The sequence below is a fragment of the Octopus sinensis genome, linkage group LG4 (genome assembly GCF_006345805.1).
Source record: "Octopus sinensis linkage group LG4, ASM634580v1, whole genome shotgun sequence".
Taxonomy (NCBI): Eukaryota; Metazoa; Mollusca; class Cephalopoda; order Octopoda; family Octopodidae; genus Octopus; species Octopus sinensis.
In genome coordinates, this window is record NC_043000.1 from 28,123,147 (window position 1) to 28,134,600 (window position 11,454).

Sequence of the window (11,454 nt, forward strand, 5' to 3'; positions counted from 1 at the left end):
TATCGGACCCTTTTGCCGACGCGCTAGGTTACAAGAACGTAAACATACTAACAACAGCTGTCTAGTAGTGGCTGAGACATACAAACACGCGCACACACATATATTATAAGACATTTCCCCAAGGTGCTCCGCAGGAGTGGCTGTGTGGTAGGTAGCTTGCTTACCAACCACATGGTTTCGGGTTCATTCCCACTGCGTGGCACCTCAGGCAAGTGTCTTCTACTACAGCCTCAGGCCAGCCAAAGCTTTGTGAGTGGATTTGGTAGACGGAAACTGAAAGAAGCCCGTCGTATATATGTATGTATACATATATATATATATATATATATATATATATATATATATATATATATACAAAATAAGAAAATGGAGAAATATATCTAAATCATTCATCAACTATCAGATAATACCGAATCATATACTTTATTAAAACAATACACAAGAGCATTAAGATTAGACATTAATACAGTACAATAATTACAATCAATATAATGAGATATAACTAAATAAAATAACAAGATATAAAAATACATATACATTATATATATATATATATATATATATATGTGTGTGTGTGTGTGTGTGTGTGTGCGTGTGTGTGTATATGTGTGTGTATATGTGTGTGTATATGTTTGTGTGTGTATGTTTGTCCCCACCCAACATAGCTTGACAACCGATGCTGGTGTGTTTACGTTCCCGTAACTTAGCAGTTCGGCAAAAGAGACCAATAGAATAAGTGCTAGGCTTACAAAGAGTAAGTCCTGGGGTCGATTTGCTCGACTAAAGGCGGTGCTCCAGCATGGCTGTCAAATGACTGAAACAAGTAAAAGAGTAAGCCTGCAATGATGTGGTTAGCAAACAAGCCTCTTACTTACCACAGAACCACACCGGCACCTATGTATATAAATCTATATATTTCTAAGAAATATTTTGATCAGACAGGAAATAAAATTTGCTATTAAAAGAACTAATCTACTGATCGACCAGCATATTACCGGTCCCTTAACTATTGAGCTGTTGAACTAGATCAAACTTGAATCACAGAATTAGATAATACACAGTTTCTATTCGGGTACTCAACTGTCTGTGCAATCGCCAGCACATTAATTTTCAATTATATATTTATCAACAATGGAAGGATGAGAGGCAAGATACAATTCAAGTTACTTACAATAATGAGAGATATCGATTTTACTACACCACTAAACCTATATTGAAGATCACCTTTAGTCTACATGTCTTTCATCTAATTAGTTAATTAGCTTGTTAATTACTAATAAACTGATAAGCTCTTAATTTCGTACACATATGAAATATATAGGTGCAAAACGTCAGATGTCTATATTCACTGATTCATTAATCATTATTAATCATAACTATTAATGCTTGATTAAATAACCTTGTTGACACTCGAAAGGAAGATTCAGTTACAGGACACAAGAGATATTGGAGTGGAAAATAAGTAAGACCAGGAATTGAAACCATGTATTCACTCTGCTTCGTTAGATCTTATTTCTACTGTTACACTTGATACTGGCATATTTCATTAGTAATAAACCTTTTTAATTTTGGCACGGGGCCAGAATTTTTGAGGGGAGGGGGAAGTTGATTATTTTGATCCCAGTGCACAACAGGTACTTATTTTATAGACCATGAAAAGTATTAGAACTCAGGACAGAAATAAGGGCGAAATGCTTGGCAGCATTTCGTCTGTCTGTCTATACGTTGTGAATTCGAATTCCGCCGAGGTCAACTTTGCCTTTCATTCTTTCGGGGTCGATAAATTAAGTACCCGTTACGCATTGGGGTCGATGTAATCGACTTAGTCCCTTCGCCTGTCCTTGTTTCTCCCTTTATGTTTACCCACTTGAGGACAATAAATAAATAAGAAAGAAGGGGAAATAATGTTGCTTTTCAGTTTGTCTGGTGCAGTAACCCTTCCACCAGCTAACCGCCTTTATTGCATTACGAATAAGAGTTTCATATTTTGGCACAAGGCCAGCATATATATACATATATATATATTATTTATATTATTATTTAACTGAACCATTTCCAAGTGTGTATATATATATGTGTGTGTGTGTGTGTGTGTGTTTGTGTGTATATGTATATGAATATATATATATATATATACTATATATATATATATATATTCATATACTATATTCATATTCATATATATATATATATATATATATAATATATATATACATATATTATATATATATATATATATTATATATATATATATATATATATATATATACATATATATATATATATATATATATATATATATATATATATATATATATATGTTATAAAATAGAACATATGCATATATATAAACATATAGTACGTACCTACCTCTACATGTACATATACACGCATATATAGTGTACAGACACCAAAAGACGTCGAACACATAGAGAGACGAAAAACATAGACACAAACCAAGGAACAAGACAAGCAAAAAGAGATACAGGACAATAAGCACAACGAAAAATCCCCTTCTTCAGTCGCTAAGGTTCGTCTACTAAACGTTTCGAAGGATAAAAGCGAGACGTATACTTCGAAGAAAACTTCCTTCCTGCGAAAAGAAAATCAATTAAAATTCTGAGATCTTTTCGCAGAGGGGTAAAAAAAGCAAGACGGTAACGACAGTACAAACATATAAACAGTAAAATAATATATATAAACAGTGGAAAATAAATATATAACAGTGAGAGACAGACAAGGAGAACAATAAGAAGGGCTGTTAACGCCGACGAAAAAAGTATTGCAAACGCTGGATTATAGTGGACGACGAGAGAGAAAGAATGTCGACCAGTAGCCTTAGAAGGCGGGCGAGAAAAGACAGGATAGCAGTTACGACGGAAGTATCGTCGCAGATGGACGACGGGAATGGGGAGGAGGAGCAAGAGGAAGAGAGAGAAGGGGAATGGTGCGAGGAGACCATGAAGAACGTGAGGGGGAGAGAGAGAGGAAGAGACAAGTTAAGTGAGGGAAAAAGACGAAAAAGGGAATGGGAGAGAAAGAAAGAAAGATGCAGAGTCGCGTGAGAGTTAATATCAAAGCTAGCTTGATAAAACAGAACAATCTTACTTAATAGGGTGCGTGCGTTTAGTCGTATATATATATATATATATTATATATGCGTGTGTGTGTATGTGTGTATGTATGTATGTATTTGTATGCCTGTGTTTGTCCTCCCACCATCGCTTGACAATCGGTGTCGGTGTGTTTACATCCCTGTAAATTTAGCAGCATTCAAATGACTGAAACAACTAAAAGAATAAAAAAGTAATCTCTCTCTCTCTCTCTCGGAATAGAAGTTAGCTTTCGACAAGTTAAAAACCAGCATCATCAAGTTCCGATTCTTTGTTTAAAACCTATTAATTTTATTTATGCCGTTAATTCTCTTGGAAGAGGCATGAACGTCCCACCCTGGCGTTTCCTCTTCCTCTCCATTTGTGGCCCAATGCCTAAACAGGCAAATCAATAATACTAAAACTGACCCTGATATGGAAAGTATTCAAAGCACTACTACCACTGCTGCTACTACTGCTGCTGCTGCTGCTGCTGCTGCTGCTGCTGCTGCTGCTGCTGCTGCTGCTGCTGCTAGGAGCGTTAGATTTGAAAAGGAGCCCATAATACGCCAAAATCGATATGTCACCTTGTTATAAGACATATATTACTACTCAACGCCTTGCTACATTCAGTTGCTGGGTCGATATCGAATATCAAGTTTCAACAAAGCAATTAGCATGCTAGTAACTCACTCTGGATCCCAGTTAATGTAAGGCGTACCAATTGGAAAAGGGCGGTCTTGTTTGTTTGGGAGCTTCAATACGGTTCAGCCTAAAAGAGAATGAGAATTAATAGTAATTGGACGGGTCTGGGTTTGGTTCAGCCGAGTTATATACCTTGCTGTGGTTGGTATAGAGAGGAAAAAGAGGTTGGGGATGAGGAGAAGAAAGGTAAGTAGGAAGAGAGAAGACGAGTAAGGGGTGAGGGGTGTGGGGTGAGGGGTGAGGAAGAGGTGTAGGGGTAGGGGTTGATCGATAAAAGTGAAGATAATGAGAGAGAATATAACAGAAAGGGACGGACAGGCAGACAGGCAAAATCTGTAAGTTTGTGTGCGTGTGTGGGAGTGAGTGAGTGAGTGTATGTGTGTGTGTAAAGAAGATGAATGAGTGTTGTGGAAGGGAGCTAGCGAAGGGAGACAAAGATATTTGCCCCAACAAATGGAAGGAGAGTCAAGTAAAAGAGTGGGAAATTAATAGAGATAACAATGAAAGAATTGAAAGAGAACGAAAGAGAGAGAGAGAGGGGGTAGAGAGAGAGACAGAAGGGGACGGAGAGAGAGAATAAGAGACAAAATGGGAGGAAAAGAGTGAGAGATTGAGAGAGGAAAAATAACGATTTCCGAAATATGGAAAACGTTTTACGAAGATGAGAAGATATGAGAAAAAGAGAAGTTAACAATGAGTAGAAACTCAAGACCGAAGTAGTGAGGAGAGTGTGAGGCAATTAGAACGAGGGAGTTTTAACAAAGGAATAAAGAAGGAAAGAAACAAAGAAATAAGAGAGAGGAAGAACAAAAGAGAGCGAGGGTGTGTGAGATGAAAATTGTGACACGAAGGGTGGAGGACTTGGGAGAAAAATTCGATGCTACAAGTGTGAAAGGAAGATTTAATAAGTAACTCAATGATAGAAAGGAAAAAGTGGCAATGAATGAATTTAGGCAAAAGAAATAGATATGTTCCGAGAGATAGAGAGAGAGAGAGAGAGAGAGAGAAAGAGAGAGAGAGAGAAAGAGAGAGAGATGGAGTAAGAGAGAGGTGGGGATACATACATGAAACGACGAAAATCTTAAAGAGCTGAATGGCGTGTAATGATATTGGCAAACATTATTAAAAATAGAGTATTGTTGTTAGTCGGATATGAAAAGGTGTCCGTAAAAGTGCGTTGTCTTGTTGTTAGGTCGTTGGGTTTACAATCATTAGAGCATGAGTTCGCTTTCTCCAATGTACACAGCTCAAAATTAGTACCTGATGACTAGTAGTCATCTCTCTCTCCCCTCATCTCCTCTGTCTCTCTCTCGCTTGCTCACTCTCTCTGTCTCTCTCATTCTTTCTGCAGGTCTCTCTTCCAGCTGTTCCATTCATGACGATCCGCTGGATTGTGGGGATCAAGGTTCAGAGAGCCAAGAAATTGTCATCTCACGACTACATTGGTATCTAAAAGAAAGAAACGAAACCATGACACAAGTTATCAAATCATACTCGCTTGCGAGTGACGGCTAAGCTAATTTTAAGATAAATACAAGATTGCAATATATATACGGTTAACAACTGGAATCTGCCATTCTGACATTTAGCTGAAAAGGGGAGTTCGAGGTTTTTACAATATTTTGTTGATAGGAAAAAAAGCAAAAACAAAAGGGAAATCCTTCATCTATCATATACGGTGTCCACGTGATTGATATTTGCATGTCTTCGGTGTTATGCGTATAAAACACGTGTAAGCAAGAAATGCGGCAACGACTAATGCAGTTTCATACATGCTGAATAACTTTTGTTTCTTTTTGTCTTTTCAAAAGAACCGCTCTTTCTTCGTAAACGCAACGTTAATACACAAACGCGCACGCATGCACACGCGCGCGCACACATAGACACACGCACGAACACACATACATACGAACACACGCACACACACACATGCATGCATATACACATTTACATAGATATATATATAAGGAGACAGAAAGCAAATACATACATACATACGTACGTACATACATACATACATACAAACTTACATACATACATACATACATACATACAAACTTACATACATACATACACACTTACATACATACATACATACATACATACATACAAACACACATACATACAAACATACACACACATACATAAATACATACAGACATACATACATACATACATAAATACATACATACATACATACATACATACATACATACATTCATACATACATACATACATACATACATACATACATACATACATACAGACAGACAGACAGACAGACAGACATACATACATACATTCATACATACATACCTACATACATACATACAGACATACGTACATACATACATACAAACACACACACATACAAACATACACACACATACATAAATACATACAAACATACATACATACAAATATACATACATACATACAAACATACATACATACATACATACATAAATACATACATACATACATACAGACAGACAGACAGACATACATACATACATACATACATAAATGCATACATACATACATACAGACATACATACATACATACATACAGACAGACAGACAGACACATACATATATACATTCATACATACATACATACATACATACATACATACATACATACATACATACATACATACATACATACATACATACATACATAGCTATAAAAGTTCTCAATATTTAAACATCCTGTATTCAGTTTTCACTCTGTGGTAATTTTACAACAAAAGATTATGCTCGAGAGGTTGGCTAACTGGGCCGAACCAACCTTCATTGAAATTAGATGCATCGGTGGTTCTTGATGTTATTGTTCTGAGTAACTCCTGATCAAATACGTCCCAACTGTGACTATTGCAGATTTACATATATCTAACGCAAAAATCCAAACTCGTAACTTACCTTTCTTTTTGAGACTTTAACCCTTCCGATGCCAACCCACATGAAACCGCCTCTGGTTCTGTAGTACCAATGTTTTGTTTTCATTAGTCTTGAATTAAAATCTTCCACCAAACCTTAGTCACAATTTATGTTCCTAACACTGGCTTAATGATAACTAAGTTATTTTACTAAATTTCTTTGTTATATTTAAAGTAATTGAAAGAAACACAGAGCATCTCAACAGAAATATGGCAACAAAAGGGTTTACAAATGATTAATTTAATCCTTTCGTTACCAACCTGGCTGAAACCGCCCCAGGCTCTGTAGTATAAATGTCTTGTTTCCAAAAGTTCTGAATTAAAATCTTCCACCAAACCTTCGTTACAATTTATGTTCCTAACTCTAGTTTAACTATAATTGAGTTATTTTACTAAATTCTTTGTTATGTTTAAAATTAAAGGAAAGAAACACAGAGCATCTCAACAGAAATATGGTAACAAAAACGGTTAAGATGTGATGCGATAAATATTTGACTACCATTTTCATCATGTCAGGCAAACATGGAGAAGCTCCTTCATTCGGTCAGAACCACAGCGTTCCAGATATGATCATCCTGTTATATTTTTAGATATAACGTATCTTGGATTAACTGGCGATTTGGCAGAGTCGATAGCACGTCAAGCAAAATGCTTAACGGCATTCCTTCCGGCTCTATATGTTTAGAGTTCAAGTTCCCCTGAGGTCAACTTTACTTTTCATCCCTCTAGAGCCGATAGAATAAAGTACCAATCAAGTTCTGGGGTCGATACAATTGACTTGTTACCTCTCCTCAAAAATTGCTCACCTTAAAATTTGCTTCCTATTCGTGATAATAATGTGATTTCAGTCACTTATATAACATGGAATCCGGATTACTGGTCTTTTGGGTTCTCGGTTTCGTGTACAAAATCGTTTCTTGGACTTATTGCAATGTGTGCGCTTTGAAACAGAATGATTTGCTTCACTGGATGATTTGGTTAATATTTTTAGCAGATTGTGTGGCTGCGTACAGGCTTCATATTTGCATCATATGTGATGGAAGTGAACTGAGTCAAGCCATGTGGGGACAGAGAGGCAAACCGTCTGCTGCTTGCTTGGAAACTAAAAGAAGAAACCAAAAATAATGAAAGAACTACAAAAATAAAACAACCCGGTGTGTTTGCGTGTAGATACTTGAATTTATGTATGTGTGTATGTGAGGCAATTTTCTTTTATTTCTTATTTGTTTCAGTCTCGGACTGCGGTCATGCTGGGGCACCTCTTTGAATTGATTAGTCAAACAACTCCACATGAGTACTATACGAGGGTCGTCTGTAAAGTTCATTGTATGACGAAGATGCTCTCATGGAATGTATTCAAATGAGGTTTATTTTCCAACGCAGCTTCCCTTGCGGTCCACACTTCCCATTGGTGTTGCAATGCTTGGATTTCATTGGTGAAGAAGCTTTCATTCTGTTGATCAAAAAATGATCAGCAGCAAATATAACGTCATCTTCACTCTGTTACTGGTTCCCAAACAAGTGGGTTTTATTTCATTTGGGGAACAGATGATAGTCAGACAGGGCCAAATCAGGAGAAAAGGGATTGTGGTCAACCAGTTCAAAATCACAGTTATGCACACCAGCCATTGAAACGAATGACTTTTGTGCTGGTGTATTATCCCCATGAAAGAAGGCCCCTTTTGTTAGATTTCCTGGATGCTTGTCCTTGACAGCTTTTCATAACTGCCTCAGCAAGCTGGCGTAATACTCTTCATTGATAACGTGGCCCTTTTGAAGATATTCAACAAACACAGTGCCATTTTCCTCCTCCAAAAACTGAGGCAATCAACTTCCCTACAAATGAAACTAACTTAGCCTTCTTTGTAGCATGTGAGGAGGGGTGCTTCCGCTACATAGATTGTCTCTTTGTCTCTGGCTCAAATTGATGAACCCAATACTCATCCTAGTTTGGAAAACATTCAAAGAAACCAACTTGATCTCTATCAATGTCGAATTTTCCCGTGATGTGATCAGCCTGATTAGGTGTCAGAAAACGTGGTGTCTACCGAGTAGAAACCTTCCCCATGACAAGTTCCTTCTGCAGAATATTTTCAACTCTTTCTCGGGTAGTACTAAGAGCATTGGCAATTTCAATTATAGTCTATCACCTGCGATCCATCATCATGAAAGGAACACGATTAATGTTTTCTTAGATACAGTAATCCAAACCTTGGGTCATATTCAAGACTCTCTCCTCTCCTCTTAAATTCAGCTTCCTACTTTTGCACAGAGTGGAGGTGCGTGGCTTAGTGGTTAGAGTGTCAGCATCATGATCGTAAGATTGTGGTTTCGATTCCTGGACCGGTCGACGCGCTGTGGTCTTGAGCAAAACACTTCATTTCACGTTGCTCCAGTCCACTCAGCTGGCAAAAATGAGTAACGCTGGGATGGACTAGCATCCCGTCCAACTGGGGAACACATACGCCATAGAAACCAAGGAAACCGGGTCCATGAGCCTGACTAGGATTTAAAAGGGCGCGTTTATTTTTTATTACTTTTGCACCGTTGATGAAACTGGTACATCATCGCCTGATGTTGCAACAATGTCAGCATGAATTTCCTTGGGAAACAAACCATTTTTCTGCTGATATTTGATAACACTACGATATCAAATGCTGATGATTTTCAAGAGAAGTCGCTACTAGTTACATTTGAAGTCTTCTTTGAACAGTTAGATTTTACCTGGGAAGAAAAAATACAGTTATTAATAAGAAGAGTTGAAATTAAAGCATGCGAGATTTCGCAACTCTAACATTACTCCTGCATAGTCGGCCTACGAACTCCTCAGCCCAGCTTCGTATTTTAAATACAGTACTTACGTTATTGTCTCTTTTGCCGAACTAACACCGGTCTTCAGGCGATAGTGCGGGGAAACAATCACAAAGAGACATAAAGACACACAGATGCCAACACACATCCATACATTTGTATGAGAAATATGTATAAACACACGTTCATATTGTAACTCCTGTGAGTGTTTCACCATAATGGTTGTTTGGAGCCGTGAAATAGATCATTCAATTGTGTTCAGATACACAAATACAACGGGAAATATTGGGTTGTCCGGAAAGTTCGTGCCGATTTTTAAAGGAAAGAAAAAGGTCAATAAATACTTGCCATTACATTTTTAATCAATCAAATATGAACCATTTAGTTGCACAATGTGTCTCCATCTTTCCCTTAACTTTAAAATACCCTCTTCCCAGATTTGAGGTGGTTTTATGGCAAAGAATTCACCAAGGTATCGTTTTACGTCATCCAAGGAATTGAAATTTTTACCCTTAAGACTATTTTGCAGAGACCTGAATAAGTGGAAATCCGAAGGAGCAATATCTGGTGAATATAGAGGGTGGGGTAACACATCCCAGCCGAGCTGCAGCAATTTTTTTGTCTGGTTCCCAAAGCATCAAATGCCGAAAATGAACTTTCTTATCTTTCATTTTAAAGGGTTTCAGAATTAACACAGTTTATAGGAATATAAATCTTCTTCAACGAAAAGATAGCTTCAACTGTGCTCTAAATGGAGGTGTAGTAAAATCCTATTTTATGGACTCGACCATGTTCTAAGATAAGTCAAAAGTTAAGCTGTTATAAACCGGCACGAACTTTCCGGACAACCCAGTACAATCAGGGAAATACTTTACAGACAGCAATGAATTATAATAAACTTGTGTTTATCCTTAATTCTCCTATTCGTCCTTATTCCATAACTAGTCATACTACTCGGTTTAGAAGCTTCATAAAAAAACAGATTCGATTGTGACAATATACGTCTAGTTGTCGGACATCTATCTGTAAACACAATAAACACAATATATACATATATAAGGGCAATGACCACTAAGTGGACATCCATTATGCTTGTAGTAGACCCCCTATGGTCTTAACACTAAGAAAGAATTGTTCTCAAGAAAATTTAACAAACGCCCAAAAAGTTTCCTCAGAACAATTCTTTCTTAGTGGTAAGAACACAGGGGGTCTACTTCTAGCATAATGGATGTCCACTTAGTGGTCATCCCCCTTATATGTATGTAATATATATTTTCTGACTCTTATATGTATGCAATATAAATTTTCTGAATCTTCAGATTTTTCAGTATGCTAGACCACTGGTTTTAAATTAATATTAATATTCAATTTTTCACTCTTATTATTTTAAATTTAAACATACATACATACATACATACATACATACATACATACATACATACATACATACATACATGCATGCATACATACATACATACATACATACATACATACATACATACATACATACATACATACATACATACATACATACATACATACATACATACATCGGTTATGATGATGAGGGTTCCAGTTGATCCGATCAACAGAACAGCCTGCTCGTGAAATTAACGTGTAAGTCGCTGAGCACTCCACAGACACTTGTATCCTTAACGTAGATCTAGGAGAGATTCAGCGTGACACAGAGTGTGACATGGCTGGCCCTTTGAAATACAGGTACAACAGAAACAGGAAGAAAGAGTGAGAGGAAGTCGTGGTGAAAGAGTACTGCAGGGTTCGCCACCCCACCCCCCGCTGCGGAGCCTTGTGGTGCTTTAGGTGTTTTCGCTCGATAAACACTCACAACGCCCGCTCTGGGAATCGAAACCGCCATCCTACAACCACGAGTCCGCTGCCCTAACCAC